This window comes from Vigna unguiculata, chromosome 5 (genome assembly GCF_004118075.2).
Source record: "Vigna unguiculata cultivar IT97K-499-35 chromosome 5, ASM411807v1, whole genome shotgun sequence".
Classification (NCBI taxonomy): Eukaryota; Viridiplantae; Streptophyta; class Magnoliopsida; order Fabales; family Fabaceae; genus Vigna; species Vigna unguiculata.
Genome location: NC_040283.1, coordinates 33,986,848 through 34,003,501, shown reverse-complemented (window position 1 = coordinate 34,003,501; position 16,654 = coordinate 33,986,848). Strand labels below are relative to the sequence as shown.

General features: G+C 33.6%; 1 long non-coding RNA gene across 7 annotated transcripts; it reads right to left on the bottom strand.

The window, feature by feature from the left end:
* Positions 1-10,477: 10,477 nt before the first annotated feature.
* LOC114184309 lies at positions 10,478-15,640 on the bottom strand. 7 transcript variants are annotated; one of them, XR_003604579.1, is made up of 9 exons: positions 15,407-15,640; positions 14,733-14,817; positions 14,154-14,260; positions 13,863-14,045; positions 13,498-13,685; positions 13,039-13,108; positions 12,725-12,805; positions 10,772-10,838; positions 10,478-10,686 (listed from the first exon to the last, which is right to left on the bottom strand). It is a non-coding gene; the product is annotated as an uncharacterized LOC114184309 (long non-coding RNA). The 7 variants fall into 7 exon arrangements; XR_003604581.1 differs by lacking the exon at positions 10,772-10,838 and having other exon boundaries at positions 14,713-14,817; XR_003604583.1 differs by lacking the exon at positions 10,772-10,838 and having other exon boundaries at positions 13,863-14,072.
* Between the last annotated feature and the right edge of the window lie 1,014 nt (positions 15,641-16,654).

Here is a 16,654-nt window from a genome sequence, read left to right as displayed (position 1 = left end):
ATATTTGTTATATTGTCCATAAATTAAGCCAGTTTGTTTCTAAACCTTATACTGAACATATGGCAGATGTTAATCTTTTATTAAGATATCTTAAGCATACACCTGGGCAGGGTATTTTGTTTAAATCTACTTCTGATTGTAATGTTCATGCTTATGTTGATGCTGATTGGGGCTCCTATATGGACACCCATCGCTCCACCACTGGATTCTGCATTTTCTTAGGCAATTCTTTAGTCTCATGGAAAGCCAAGAGACAAAAGACTGTCAGTAAATCTTCTGCAGAAGCTGAGTACCGTGCATTAGCTTCTGTATCTACTGAAATTGTTTGGTTAAAGAACATTTTGACTGACTTTCATATTTCCTCTCCTCATGCAGTGATCTATTGTGACAATCAAGCCACCATTCAAATTGCTTCTAATCCTTCCCACCATGAGCGCACTAAGCATCTGGATATTGACCTACACTTTGTTCGTGAACATGTGGAGAAAGGAACTATCAAGCTTAACCATATACGAAAACATCACCAACTTGCTGATTGTTTCACCAAATCTCTACCCAGAACCAGTTTTCTCAACATTCTCTCCAAGATGGGCATAGAAAACATTTTCCTCCCATCTTGAAGGGGGCCTATTAGTTTAATCCTGGTTACTTTATGTTAAGTTTAGTTAGGTTTAGTTTGTTTGTTTAGTTAGCCTTTCTCCGTAGTCTTTATATACTCTCTTTGTAAACTCTATGCATCATCAATCTCAATACACTTTTCCCTTGTTTCTGTAATAGTTTTTTTTAGACACATTCTCTGTGTTTTTTCAGTTTACATAAATTAGTATGTCTAAATAAGTTTATTTTATCTAACTTTGAGAAAAAATCTAACGTCGGCAAGAGTGATCCGTGGAAAAGGTGAGTTCTTCAGCAACCTGGTTTAAAAGGTTGCTCTATAATTGGTTCATAACTCAAACCAACTGCAGTGTAATTTCTGGCCATTGGAAAAGTCTTTGTTAGCATCTTTTTACTTTCTCCATTGACGTTCTAATCAAATAAAGCAATTTCGGACATTAGCCGGAATGGTAGACTTTGACATTTTATGAACCAGTTTGGATATTTTTCCTAACAAACACTTCAAAAATAAATACGTATACTTTTTAAAAACTTAACGTAAAAATAGTTTTAACTTATAATTGATTTTATTTTTATGTCTATCAATTAGATTCAAATATTTCTCAGGGTTTAAATAACCCCTTTTATGGACCTTTTCCAAAGTTATCCTTCTTTAGTACCTAAAATTATGTCTCAATAATTTCATCTATTTTTCTTGGACTAAATAGCCCAAAGTTCAATTCTACTTGATGTATATTTTCCTCTTTATATATATATATATTCTCACTCTATTTTTTTCAACAACAAAATAGATGACTACCAACAGTAGCTTCATCTTACGTGGTCTTCTTTGATTACTCCTACTAATATTTCAGAAGTAAATTTCTTCACTTTGCTTTTCATTACCGAAAATACAATGAAACTTCTCTCTCCTAAATTGCAAACACAAATACTCCATGTGTACCTTAAAAAATTTCATTTGCAATCCATCTAAACTTGTTTTCCACTATTCCTAATCGTGTAGTGAATGAGCATGAAGAAGATGACTCCCTCTCAGCTTCTCTTCCTTTCACTGCTTCTGCCATGCTTCACATGCTTGCCTTTGGTCAAAATACCACTGACCCAGCTGAAGGTACCATATTTTTATATATAAATTAGGGGTGGGCAAAAAATTTAATTTTCTTGATCCAATCCATTTTTGCTCCAATCCACTCCATTTATAATCCATTTTATTAAAAATCTAATCCATTTAATGGATATGGATTCCAATCTAATTTACATTTTATATATCTTATGGATTGGATATCCATTTTATAAATCAAGATTTTTAAATATGGATAATCCAAAAAATCCAATCCAAATTTTCAATTTAAATTTTTAGTTGGGTTAGACTAAAGGTTGAGATGAACTATACTAAATTCAGATTTGGATGGGCCTTGCTCGACGACCTATACGGATCAGACAGGCCCGACAACCATAAGAGGTTGGACGGGCCTAAAGATATGAACGAGATAGGCGGGCCCGACAAATCGAACGAGTCGATCAGGCCCAATGACCTGATGAGCCAGGTGGACCCGAAGATCCAAACGGGCCAAAGGGCCCGAAGACTCGAACGGGCTAGGCAGGTTCGAAGACTCGAACGGGCTAGGCAGGTTCTAAGACCCGAACGGGCCAAGCGGGCTCGATGACCCGAATGGGTCAAGCAGGCTCTAAGAACTGAACGGGTCAGGCAGGCCCGAAGACCCGAACGGGTCAGGCGAGCCCGATGACCCAAACGAGTCAAGCGGGCTCGAAGAATCGAACGGGATAAGACGGGCCCGAAGACTAGAACGGGTCAGGCAAACCCGAAAGGGTCACGCGAATGGGCTAGACGACACGAACGGGCTGGACGACCCGAATGGGCTCAACGATCCGGACAGACCTGACGACTTGGACGACCCTGACGGGCCTGGCGACCCGGACGAGCTTGACGACCTACACGGGCCTTACGACCCGGATGGCACAATGACACGAACGAGCCCTACGACTCAGACAGACCCTACGACCCAGACGGGCTCGACGTCCCGAATGAGCCCTACGACCCGGATGGGCCCGACGACTCAGACGGGCCTGATGACCTTGACGTACCTGACGACCCAGACAGGCCCCACGATTCGAACGTGCCCGACTACCCGACTATTTGGACTATTTGGACTGGTTCGTCCGGGTTGTTGGGCCCGACTATTTGGACTGGTTCGTCCGGGTTGTTGGGCCCATTCGGGTCATCCAGCTCGTTCCCGTCATCGAGCCTGTTCGTGTTTTCGGGTCCGTTCGGGTTGTCCGGCTCGTTCGGGTTGTCGAGCCCGTTCGGGTCATCGGGCTCGTTCGGGTCATCGGGCCCGTCTGGGTCGTCCGGATCGTCGGGTCCGTCCGGGTCGTCGATCTCATCCGAGTCATTCGGGCCTTAATGACACAAGTTTTAAGAAATTCAATTTAAATTTCTTTTATTAAAAATGGATTCTGGATTTTAAACTTGATCCAAATATTTGGATTGGATTTAAATCTTGATCCAAATATTTGGATCTGGATTTTAAAAAAATCCAAACTACTTTTACTAAAAAAATGGATTTGGGTCAAAAATCTAATCCAATTATTTGGATCTAAAATAGATGTGGATTGAATCATTAAATATCTAATCCATGCTCACCCCTAATATAAATATAGTTTGGAAGATAATGAAGAAACCCTTTGCTGATAATAGCCCCTTGAAATTTGGTTATGAACAGTGGAAGCTCTGAAAGATATAGGCAACACCCTTGGTAATAAGAATTGGGACACAACCATAGATCCGTGCAGTAATAAACCTCCGTGGAATGTAACTATGGAGAAAGACAAAGCCAACTATGTCAGTTGCAATTGTTCTATTCCCACCGACAGCTACTGCCATGTTGTTTCAATGTAAGTTTCTTTATTTAAGGTATTTCCATTCCTCTGAAATTTCGAGATTTTTTCACCAACTCTCATCTTTTAGACCAACTATGAAACTAGATCTGTCTGGGTTTCTGTAATTAGTTATGTGGAAATTTCTCACTCTTTTCTTTAAAGAAATTTTATAAACGAGCATATGAATATAGATATACGTGAGACTAAATAGTAAGGATAATAATATTTTTATTTATTACTCTAATCACTTTTAAATTATTATATATTAAAAAAATTAAAAAGAATAATTAAAATGATAGATTAAAAATTAATCAAAATATTATTATTTAAATATTAATTAGTGATCCAATAATAATATAATAATAATTAATTAATTAATTTAACAAATAAAAATTTTGTTAAAATATTTTTTAATTTATATAATTCTAATCGATTTTAAGTATAATTCAATTTTATAAAACTAATTTATAATGTATAGTTTACGGTCTTCTTATATGATAATGTAAACTAATCTTCTTATTTATAATGAATGTGAAATTTTGACTGGTATTTTTACTCAACAAATAAAATTGCAATATTATTCTATGGTAAAATTAGTGAGGATAAATTGATATACTGTATTAACCAAGAGTAATATTTTGGGTAAGATTAGTTTTGGTAGTCTAAAGTTACTGTAAATAAATGTATTGAAAAGGATATAGAAGATATTCAAAATCTGTCAAAAAGAAAAATAATAATGGCAAAATAATCCGCACCTGAACATGTCTGCCTGCGCATTAATTAATCTGTTATGGATGGTAGAAATATGTGTATTCATTTGTCCTTGGATTATGACGGTATCTCTACTAGCTAGGATATATCGTACTCATTACTTATTGGCTATCAATTTTTTTGTTAGGGTAAATTTAAGAAAATTGAAATGACTAAAAATAAAATTACTAATGAGAAAAACATTAATTATTGAAAAATTATTTCTAATTTAGTTATATATATATATATTATATTTAAACATATGAAATTATAATTCTTTATAAAAGTAGTAAGTTTTTTAAAATTTATACACAACTTTTTTTAAATATTAAATTTTTTATATTGATATTTTAGTGTATCATTTTATTCAAATTATATCTTAAAAAAACTTTTTTTATCTGAAATTATATTTTAAATATTTAATGAAAGTGTCACTCATTATTTGGATTTCTTCATTTTCGTTTTTAGATTTTGATTAGTTTCTAAACTCAGCATCCAATTATGTATAAAAATGAAGAGAGAAGAAGTATTTGTATAAAAATGAATCCAATTATCTAATTCTTGGATAGCCATCTTCTTCCAATAATGCGTTGTTAGTCTCTATCGCTACCACGTTAAATATCATCTCATCTTTTATTTCTCATATCGGTGCAACTACTTCAATCCAAAACACATTTAACATCGAAAAGGATAGATAGACCGATTCAATCCATCGAAATTTAAATTAGACCAATTCAAATATAACTTTAAATACAACTTTAAAAGGATAGATAGACTGAATTTAATCAAATTTAAATTAGATTAAAAAAATACTTTAATTTGACCTTCTTCTTTTTTCATCTTTTTTCAACTGCCAAACCTTCTTATTTGTTATACTATGATGACAAAAATTATTTTTCACAATATTGTCTAATTATTTTCAATTTTTATGTTGCATAAATAATTGGCAGATTCCTGAAAACACAAAATCTTACAGGCACGCTCCCACCTGAATTGATAAGGCTACCTTACCTGGAAGAAATGTATGTATCAATTAATTATATAAAGATGCTTCATTCACTCCATTATCTCACTTTCTTTTTCTTTTCTTGTTTTTTTTTTATACTTTATTTTCTTAATTGTGTATGCATGGACTAACTATAAAGAATATACAAATACTTTCTTTCATTACCTTATTTTGACAGTGACCTCAGTCGCAATTATCTTAATGGCACAATACCTGTTGCATGGGGCTCCTCCAAACTTCGCATAATGTATTCTCTTTTTCTTTACTTTTCTTCTCTCTTTTTCTTTTACTATTTTTTTTGTTGCATTTTTAATATATAATTGAAAAATATTATATTTATTTCTGAAAACATTTATCTAATTCATGTCTTCCATTTTTCATGGTAGTTCTCTTCTTGCAAATCGACTTACTGGTCCCATCCCAAAAGAGATAGGCAACATCACAACCCTAGAAAGTTTGTGAGTTTTTGATTATCAAGCATAGATCATAAAATTTTCCATTTCAATTTTTGAATTTTTTTTGTTCATTATAACTTACTACTACTTAACAGGGTGCTGGAATTTAATCAATTCACTGGAAATATTACACCGGAACTTGGGAACCTTTCTCACCTCCAAAGATTGTGAGTTATGCAATATTGTCCCTACTTGGAGGGCATAAACAAATTTCAAAATTCCATTATGTTTGCAATTTTTATATATAATGTATAAATATGACTTTAAGATATTTGTGATAAAAATTAATAAATAATTATGTAAATATATCTTCTTCCAATAACTTTTTTACTTATCTTGAATACCAATGTTATGAACTTATTCATTATAATGTTTTCACATTGTTTGTGCAGACATCTTACCTCCAATAACTTCACTGGAGAACTTCCTGAAACTTTGGCTCAGATTACATCATTGGAAGAACTGTAACTTTCACATTTTATTGTCATTGGTTAATTTAAATTTTGTTGGTACTTTGAATTTTATTTCATTCGCACCTTCCATTGTTCACATGCAGCCGTCTTAGTGACAATAACTTCTCTGGAAGGATACCCAGTTTTATTCAAAGATGGACAAATCTTAAATTATTGTAAGAACAATTTGTTATTTGCACAAACATTAATGTTTGTTATATTTCAAATTATTGTTTTTTTGTTAAATATGTGTCAGTTGTATTTTTATTTTACAGAGAAATTCAAGGCAGTGGTTGTAAGGCCCCATTTTATTTTCTGCCCTAAAAGTTGGTGGGCTGCCCTTGTAAGTGGGCCTAAGGCCGGCCCAACGTATAAGTCCCTAGGTCTGCCCTAATTCCACACTCACTCTCACTATTGCAGAAACTCCGCAGCCGTCACCTTCTCCTTCCGCACTAGAGCTCTGCTAGGGTTCCTCCCCAAGTCTCTCGAGCTAGCCCCGAGTCAGTTTCTACTCCACCTCCTGTGCGTTCTAGAGCTGCTGTGCTCCTTGGTCCCGCGTTGAACGCCCTGTACGAACCCATTTTCCAGGTACGGGAAGTTAGGGTTTCAGTCTTTTAGGTGTTGTCTTGGCTGTTCTTGAGTGAGTTACTGATTGCATGGATAAATCCTTCGTTTTGGTGTGATTAAATGCTTTGTATGCTTGGTTGGTTCGATATACATGGCTGTTGCAGTGAAGAACAGTGGCGAGACCTGTAAATCTCGCCCAAGCGAGTCAATCTCGCCTAGGCGAGACGAAACAGGGAGCTCGCCCAGGGCTATTGCATGAAAGGTCGCCCAGGCGACCTGCTTGAACTTTTGAGCGAGGGAACACCTCACCCAGGCGAGAGGGGTCTCGCCTAAGCGAGATCCCGTGATGTTTCCTGAGTACTCCATCGAACCCTCGCCTAGGCGAAGGGGGGGCTCGCTTGAGCGAGCACGTCTCGCCTGAGCGAGACCCCTTAGCCTGAGCGAGGGGTTGAGCGAGGCAGTGCGTTGTTTGGGTGTTTGTTTATTCTTGGATGATTGATATTGGTTTGGGTGTGAATTGTATGATGAGGAACATGTATATAATGGAGTATTATGCGTGCTTGGCATGAATCGCGAATTGTGTATGACGGGTTGGGTATGTTATTGGCATGTGAAATGTATGAGAGGTTTGGAACTAAAGGAACACATTAATGATGCGAGATGAGGCCCTAGATTCATGGGGTGGTGATGATCAGATGCATGGATCCAAAATGTGAGGTGTATGAGGAACAAATCTCAGGGAAGGGTATGGAATTGCAAACATGATCTTTGATGTTCTCCTACTGTTGTTTATAAGTGTTGGTCCGTGTCAGCGTGTAATTCCTTGGGGTCTCTAGGTGAGACCTTCGGGGCTACGCTTCAGTGGTCGGGACGTAATCCCATGGCCCCTGTTAGTGGGTGTCCATGGTGGTGCCCCATCTGTATAACTAAGTAAGGATTCAAGGTAAGGACTGTATCCTGACACTCTAAGGGGCCAGTTAGTCTCACTTAGAGCGGACTGACTCCTGTGGTGAGAGTAGCAGGAGGCCTGAAATTCATTAAGGGCTAACCTTGTGGTGAGGGAGAATTGTTTCATCGTGACATTTGTAACACATAGCTCGGGGGTGAGCAGCTCAGGTTCGAGCAGAGGTATCCACCACAAGTGCAAGCATCCGCTGAATCCGACTAAGTTATACGTATCCGGATGAGTCGAGTCGAGTCGTAGTGTATCGAATGAAGAGTCATAACATGTTTGGTTGTTATATGGTTAAGAGATGATGTAAATATATTTGACTGTATGATGAATATGTGTTGGCTCTAGCTTACCTGTTTTGTTGCATGGTTGTGTTGTATGTGGCTGTTCTTCCTTGCGATGATCATCAACTTGGTTGATGGGAGCAGATGGGCAAGGTTCTCGTGGTCAGCAAGGGAACGGTGATTCTGCTGCTTAGCCATCTGGGCTGGAGTTTTCTTTGTGATTTATTTAGGGCTATGGCCCATGTATCTCTTTCCGTATTTCTACGCTACTTTCTATGTTGTATTCGTATTCAGCTCTCCTTTGACATCGTGGTGTACCCGAGTTTGTCGGGGTTGTGTTAAACACCCCAGGACTACGCTACTGTACTTATATTGTGTGACGTTTTCCTTTAATTTCGCTTAATAATTAAATGGGACGTTACAGTGGTTTAAGTGGGCCAATTCCTTCTGAAATTTCATTTCTGCTCAACTTAAAGGATTTGTAAGTACAATGTCTCATAAAGTAATCATGATTTTAATAATGTCAAATCATTTTCTTATTTTCATCAAAATATTGAATGCAGGAGAATTACTGACTTGATTAATGGATCAGATTCTACTTTCCCACAAATTAATAATTTAAAAGTTTGAAGACACTGTGAGTTAATTAGTTCTCATTGCTTCTTCTTTTTTGTTTCCCAATGCCATATGAGATTGATTTAAATTAAGGTGTACACAATTTTTGTTAACCTATTTTTGCTGCAAACTTCACAAATTTGATATTCCTTTGTAGGATACTAAGAAACTGCAAAATTAATGACGAATTACCTTTAGATCTTTGGAACATGACGAGCATTGATAGTCTGAACACCTTGTGAGTGTTTATTCATTCAATCTATTTCCAATCTGAACTCTTCAATGTAGTTTTCTAGTATTGATTTATATGTTAAAATAGTAGCTATTTATTTGAAATAATCTGTCAAAGTAATGGAAACGAATAGTTGAGCTAAATAGCTCCGATATTTTATTATTTCTTTTGTTTAGCATTTTCTTAACTTGTTTTGGGTGATTTTCTTTCAGAGACCTAAGCTTTAACAAATTAAGCGGAGAGATTCCAGAGACATTTGAAAACCTATTAACAAAACCCACACACGTGTAAGTTATTTTTATTTGTTGTTTGGTGTGAAAAAATATATTTTTTATTTATTTTATGTGGTTATATATAATTTTTGTAATGATCATATTCTTCTGATGTTTCTTAATTATTTTATTGTTTTAAAACCTAATAAATATTTATATTATTTTTCCTAAAACACTATTCAAAAACTTTATTTTACTGTTTAAATCTAAGCAACTTTTGAGATTCAAAAACAAAATCAGAAAAACTATAATGAAATGTAATATCATAAGCAAATTTGAAATTTATTGGATGACAATACTTCAAATGTGTTTTGTTCATTGGTTTGGCATTTATGTTATTAGCCAGCATGTTTCATCTATATTTCAAAAGTCATCCCTCCAAATTTAGACATTTGTTTATGTGTGTGATACTATTCAATTAGTAAATTCAATATATAGATCAATTTAAAAATTAATTATTTTAGTAGATAAAATTTTGATAACTTTAGAGTTAAATTTAAAAATTAATTATATTTTTTTTCATAATAATGACTATTTTAGTAACCAATAATTTTAAATTTTATAAATTAGTATCAAAATTGATCACTATAATTTTTTAATCATAATAATAACTATTTCAGTAACCAATAATTTTAATTTTTATAAATTGGTATTTAAATTGATCACTATAATGACTATTTTTTTTTCACTAAAATTGATTACCATAAAAGATTTTTTTTATAGTGCACTACAAGAAAAAATATTTTTAACAGAGGTTTATTTTTACATTACCCAGGGTTAAAACCTCTACTAAGTTCTTTACCCGGGGTTTCGATTTCCCCCGCTAAACCATCCCTGAAGAATGTGTTAGCCGGAGTTTTTACAAACCTAAGGAAACACCAATCAATAACGGAGGTTTATTATCCTCTTGTATTTAACATAGGTTTTAAAACCTCAATTAAGTTTTGTGGGTTTAAAACCCCCAATTAATTACCATGAATTTTGAAACCTCCGTAAAATATTGTGAATTTTGAAACCTCCATAAAATACTATGGGTTTTAGAACCTCCATAAAATAACATAGGTTTCAAAACCCCCATAAAATACCATGGGTTTCAAAACCCCCTAAAATACCCTAGGCTTCAAAACCTCCGTAAAATACTATAGGTTTCAAAACCTCCGTAAAATACTATAGGTTTCAAAACCTCCGTAAAGTACCATAGATTTTTAAATTATTATTATTATATTTTTTTACTCATTTATTATTTATGTATTCATATATATTTTTTCAATCACAATTATTTACATTTATTCTATTTTTTTAATTTATATTTAATGAAATTATACCTAAATAGATATAAACTCATCAAATTGACAAATTATTTATAGATGACTAAATGTATATCAAAGTATAACAAATATACGAATTCAAATTCAAATTCAACTACAATATTAGTCAACAAAAACTATCATGAAGTACTGCAATGGTTCTCAAACATAAAATGATTCAATTAACTTCCACATTATATTATATTCTTCAACTATCACATATGATTTTGCTTATGTCCAGAACTTGTACTAGTTGGCACACTTCCTTGATCAGAAACCTACAATATAAATGTGAATCATAATTACAAATGTAAACTCTGAAAAATAAAAGAAGTTGTTGCCATAGTTGTTGTCTATACTCACTCCATTTTATGTTAAGTGATTTGAATATATATGTCACATGAGCATCAGATTCCACTAGAAACTTAGCCTTCAAAATTATTACACAAATAGTTTAACAACAATTGACATATAACAAGAATCAAAATATATAAAAGAAATTATATATATCACTTTGTTGATAAACTCCTTTTTGAAGGTGTTTTAATAGCTCTTTTTCAATAGACTAAATAATGTTGAAAAGCATAGCTCTTTCTCAATAGACTAAATAATGTTGAAAAGCACCAATGAGTATGTAGCATCTGGAGCATGAAAAAAAATAGTCAGATTCAAGTATATAAGGATTCTAGCTTTTTAGCACTTGCTTGATGCACAACACTGTCAAAGCACGAATACTCTTGAGTATTTTTGACAGCCAATTGTTATGCTAGCTCTTAGTAATGCACATAGAAAACTACTCAACAATAAACAAAGTAAAAGCTCTCATCTAAGATGATGAGGCAGATTGGTAAAGCAAAACAGCTCCTCACTTTAACAAAATGTATCCCTTATGTCCAAATTTCTATAACAAAATAATCACAAATTCAAAGTTGCTATTTTTTAAACTATAATAATTTCCTACATGCAAGCCCTATCCTAAAGAAGAAAAGCAAGGCTTCCATAGATGGTTCAGTAATGTCTTTAATTGAAAAGAAATGAAGGAACTCATTGCATTTCAACAAATTGGCACAAAAATAGCATTCACCCATGTTTACTTATCCATAGGAAGGCCTCCTCTTTGACCACTAATAACCAAATGAACCATTAAAAAATAGATTATAAAAGCTGATACAACTACACAAAAGTGTGTATTCTCATAATGTATAAAATATCAGCCAGAGAGGATCCGGTGAAACTAGCGACAATTCTAGTTCAGTGTATTTGGTTTTAAAACATCTTTTTCTTTTTGTGACTTGTTGATTATAATTTAAACTTGTAGCTTCTGTTAGTGGTTCTTAGTACTGCACGATATAAATGCATGCTATTATGTATATGATTCCTGTGGAACAAAGGTTTTAAGCACTTGTTCCATCAGAAGCTTTACCTCAGATCTTTCCTGGGATTAATAGAAAAAATAGCATATTGTAATTTTTGGCATGTAATACTCGTGGATATTAATATCAATCTAGCAAACAGTAAAAAAGAATTGGTGTATGGGTCTAGCACCTGCTAGATTATATTATTTGTTCTTGTAAGAAGCAAAAACTGCTTAACCTGCATACCTAAGGTTATTAGCAAAGTTTTAAGAATGGTTTTAGTTACTCTAACTAGACAAGGTGTGGGATCTTAGATGAATGACCAATCTTCTGGGTAACGCCTAGGACTCAGAAAGAAAAAAATGACAACTTAGTTCATCAAATATAGAATTAAGACTAGTGGTTAGAATATGGTGCATGCAACATATCTATTTCATTTCTCAAAAAGAAGCTCTAAAATAGGGAAAACAACCAAGTAATAACCCTAAATTATCTAATATAGAGCAAACAACCAAATCAATCTAGTGAGAAAAAGAGGCTAGTCCACATATGAAAGAAGAATTGATAGATGGATTTGAGCACTGAGAAAAAGCCAGTACAAAACTACTAATTTCTAAAATGATCATTCCAAAACCATAACTCTAAAGTTTAAGCAATATCCTAAGTCTTAAAACATGCACCCCTACCTTGGATATATCCTAAAGAATCTATATATATATATATATATATATATATATATATATATATATATATATATATATATATATATATATATATATATAAATTGTGGCCACAAAGGAATGTTATCCTGGATTCTGGAAATTTAAATTTTAGGAGATAGCACCACCAAATATGAATAATATTACTTACCAGTGATGAAACAAAAATGTTACCTAGATTTATAGGAACTGCTTGGATTTGAAAATAGTGTAAGAAAGTTAGTGTCAAAAGCAACACTTACATCACTTAAAGCAGGTTGAGGAGGTTGCTTGGTTGCCTGATATGAATCCCAACATGGGTCTCACATGGTTAGAAGAAAGACCTGAGGGGCACGCATTATGCAGCAAGATAAGTGATTAGCCTGTCAGTAGAAAATAACTATAACAAAGATATGTACAATTTTAAACTAAATCTAATTTTAAGAAGACCTGTTACAGAAATACATTGATTATAGATAACATTAATCAAAAGAAACTTTAAAACCAGAGGCAGAAGTCTTAATATCATTCTGCCTTTCGAGACAGACCAGGGGAGCTAAGGGAAAGGAAAAAGAACCTTGCACTTGTCATACAGTTGTTGGGAATATTCATGAGGTGGCTTCTGAGTGAACATATTGTATATGGTCCTGCAATATAAAGAAAAATAATTTCTAAAAGAAATTTTCCAAACAACTCTCAAGCAAGACAAATTTACTTACACACATAAAACACTCAGTGCAGTTTTTGAATTATCTTCTTTAAAGTAAAAAACTCCTAATGTAAAGAATCCTAACACAAATTTAAAAAACAAAATCAACTATTCTTTTCCAAAAACCAACTCCCAAACTCGTACATAGGACTGAACATGAAAACAAAAAAAGCATCACAGAAATAGATACGTGTAGAGCGTCGTATAGATAAAAGTTAATCTATTTATTATGCTTCAAGTCAGCAAGAATACATGCTATACTATGCTTCAAACAAGTAATAATATATGTAATGTAACAGATAAATGGATCGCAAAAGAAATTTACACCTGGTCACTGGCATTAGGACCATCTGTATTGAAGAGGATAGGCATGCAACGCTTATCATCATATCCTCATTCATCAAGCTTGAATTTTGGAAGTGGGCAATGAGTGTTGCTTTCCCTTGTATGCGAGCATATGCAAGTGATGCCACTTTCTGACTGTTGAATTTCTTCCACTGCTTTCCATTGAACACCTACCAGAGTTGCATCATATGATTTAGTCAATTGGTGCAGGGTGTGTGTGTGTGAATGTAATGTGATTATAAGTTTAACACCAGTTCATTTTCTTCTTAGTGAATTTGATAACAATTTAAATTCTTGGTATTAGAGAAGAAAAAAATTGATAAAGCTAATCTAAAAAAGAGAAATACCTCTTCTTCCCCAAAAGAATGTCTTCTGCAAGGACTAGGATGGTTAGAAAATCTATTTGAGTATGATGGTTTAGTGGAGACCAAAATTAACTTAGTCAAGCGTTGAATTCTTCCTAATAAAGCAACTTTAGCATCTTCTTCTTACTCCAATCTTGATTGCAACTTGAATTGACCCTCTTCTAGCTTTATACATCACACAAGAATTGGTAACTATTTAAATTCAGAATGTTGAATTTCGTAGAATAACAACGTAATCATATGAAGGAAGTTTAGTTCAAAATAAAGGCTTACAGATATACGTCCATGACCACTAAGAGAAGACTGAAGAAGTCTAGTCAATTTGGAGTCCCTGTAAGGTATATATGACTAGCTTTGCCTTCAATCAATTTTGAAATAACCTGCACAACAAAATTAATCACACTTCACAAAGCTATAAATAATTGCACATTTAGGAAAACCATATGTATGTACAGGTTTTCGATGACAAACATGTACTGAGTAAACATGTTGAAAGGATGAGTGACAAAACAAGCCATGGAGGTTGATATTGCTCTAGTATCATGTTGAAAAGAGAGAAACTAAGAAGGAATGTAATGAATTTTAAATTAAATTGTCACATTTTGGTGGATTCAATATTTAAACAGCTGGCGGATTTAACTTAAATTCTGGTATTTTTCTATCCCATTTCAGTACATTTTAGGCTAGTTCATGATTGACAATAATAAATGAATAACTAGACAGAAAAAAAATCCAACAACAAAGAACATTATGCAAAGTTTGGTGAAAAAACACATCTCAAATAAAACAAAGAGAATCTGATAGGACCAGCTAACATATTTTAAGATCTCACAGTTCTGAGAGTTAGAATACTTTTATTGATGTAAGATCCTTCTCTCCTTCTCATGCCAATTGTTTCAGTCCTTGAGCTCTCAGAACCTGCCAGATCGATGAGGTTCTGCATATATAAGTAAAATATATTTTTCAAAAGAAAAGTAAGTTACAATAGCAAATTGTAAAGCATGAATAATAAAAAAGTTAAATGTTGCAGTATAACATTTGTGCAATGAGAAGGAATTGGAAAATATTTTTTAAAACACAATTCAATAATTATCAATTGAGACAGTCCTACTATTTCTCCTTCACTATTTTCACTACATGGACTACTCTCTACAGACTGTCACACATGCAAAAGTTAAAACAGTAAAATTATCTCTTCATAAAAATAACTCTTAACATATGAAGGAAAAGAAAATGTCAAGAATAAGGAGCATTATAAAAAAGCCTTAGAATTCGGATGAAAGATGGTCATCAAGAGTTGCTACAATCTTCCCCCAACTTAAACCTAAACTGTTCTGACACAGGCAAATTCCAAAATCATCCACAGATTTTTCCAATTCTATTTCAGAAAACACAACAATCCATATTGAAAATCCGAATTCTGAAATCCGCGGATAATGAAGCGAATAAACAACGTGGTAGCGCCTAGGGAAAAAGAGAAGAAGGAAATCAAGGGAGTGAGGTTGAGAGAAGAAAAGACGTGTTACCGTAGAAAGACGAGAAACCGTGAAAGAGAAGCGAAATCCTAGAAACCGGAAGCGGCGAGCTACGGCGGTGAGGCGCCTTCATCAGCAACGACACTTCTCTCCTTCGTTGAGTGCTTTATTAGGGATTAGGAAGAAGAACAAGGAAAGGAAAAAACAACGAATGGGAGAGAAAGAACGAAAAAACATGCGGGAAAAATAGAGTACATTCTATATATTTGTTGGGGTTTTGAATAAACCTACGTTATTTTGATGGGGTTTTAAATAAACCCATGTTATCTGGATGAGGTTTTAAATAAACCTACATTATTTCATTGAGGTTTATAAATAAACCTTTAGAATTTAACAAAACGTTATTAAAACCTCCATTATTTAAAAGTTTTATCAAGGTTATATTAACTTCCATTAAATATCCTCCGTTAAACACAATATTTTTTGTAGTGGTGGAACCACCTTATAATTTATTAGAAGAAAACATTTTTGGATATAGCTCCACTTTGGCATTTTTAACAGCATCTTAGTAACATAATTTGCTTAATTTTCAAGAAAATATATTAATCGTGATTTTAACGAAAGGAAAAAATGGTCATGATGATTAGCTTAGCATTATTTCATATTTGACTACTACATAATTGATCTTTTTTAATTGTTTCTTAGATATCTCACTAAAAACCTACTGAATGGAACACTACCTACGTGGGTAGCTAATGGAGTTAAATCTAGCCAACAGAAATCTCTGTGAGTTCTATTTCAAACCCTAATTTATGCTTTCTTAATTTATGTACTTTGTTAATTAGATTGTGTATTGCATCTTACTATGTGCACACACCAATCAAAATATGTAAATGTCGCTTTTGGATATTTATTAGTTAGGAAAATGATATTTTAACCCACTTTTTTTGACCCACTTTTAACCTATTATTTTAATCACCATTAGATCATCTTTTTTTATTCTTTTTAGTGATGTGATGTGATGATCTAATGGTGATTGAAGTAGTGGGTTAAAAGTGGGTCAAAAAAAGTGGGTTAAAGTATCATTGTCCTTATTAGTTATTCAAACCCTCTGATCTTTAAATATAATTTTATTCCTTTGGTACCATTCAAACCACTTCCTTATGTATTCCAAATGTTCCTCCCATTTACCAATCCATCTTCCAACCTCCACAATTGTTATTTGAAATTTTAAATTGGCATAAATTCTTGCAAATATATGAATAAGAGGAAAATCGCCAACCATCTATCTTCACAAAA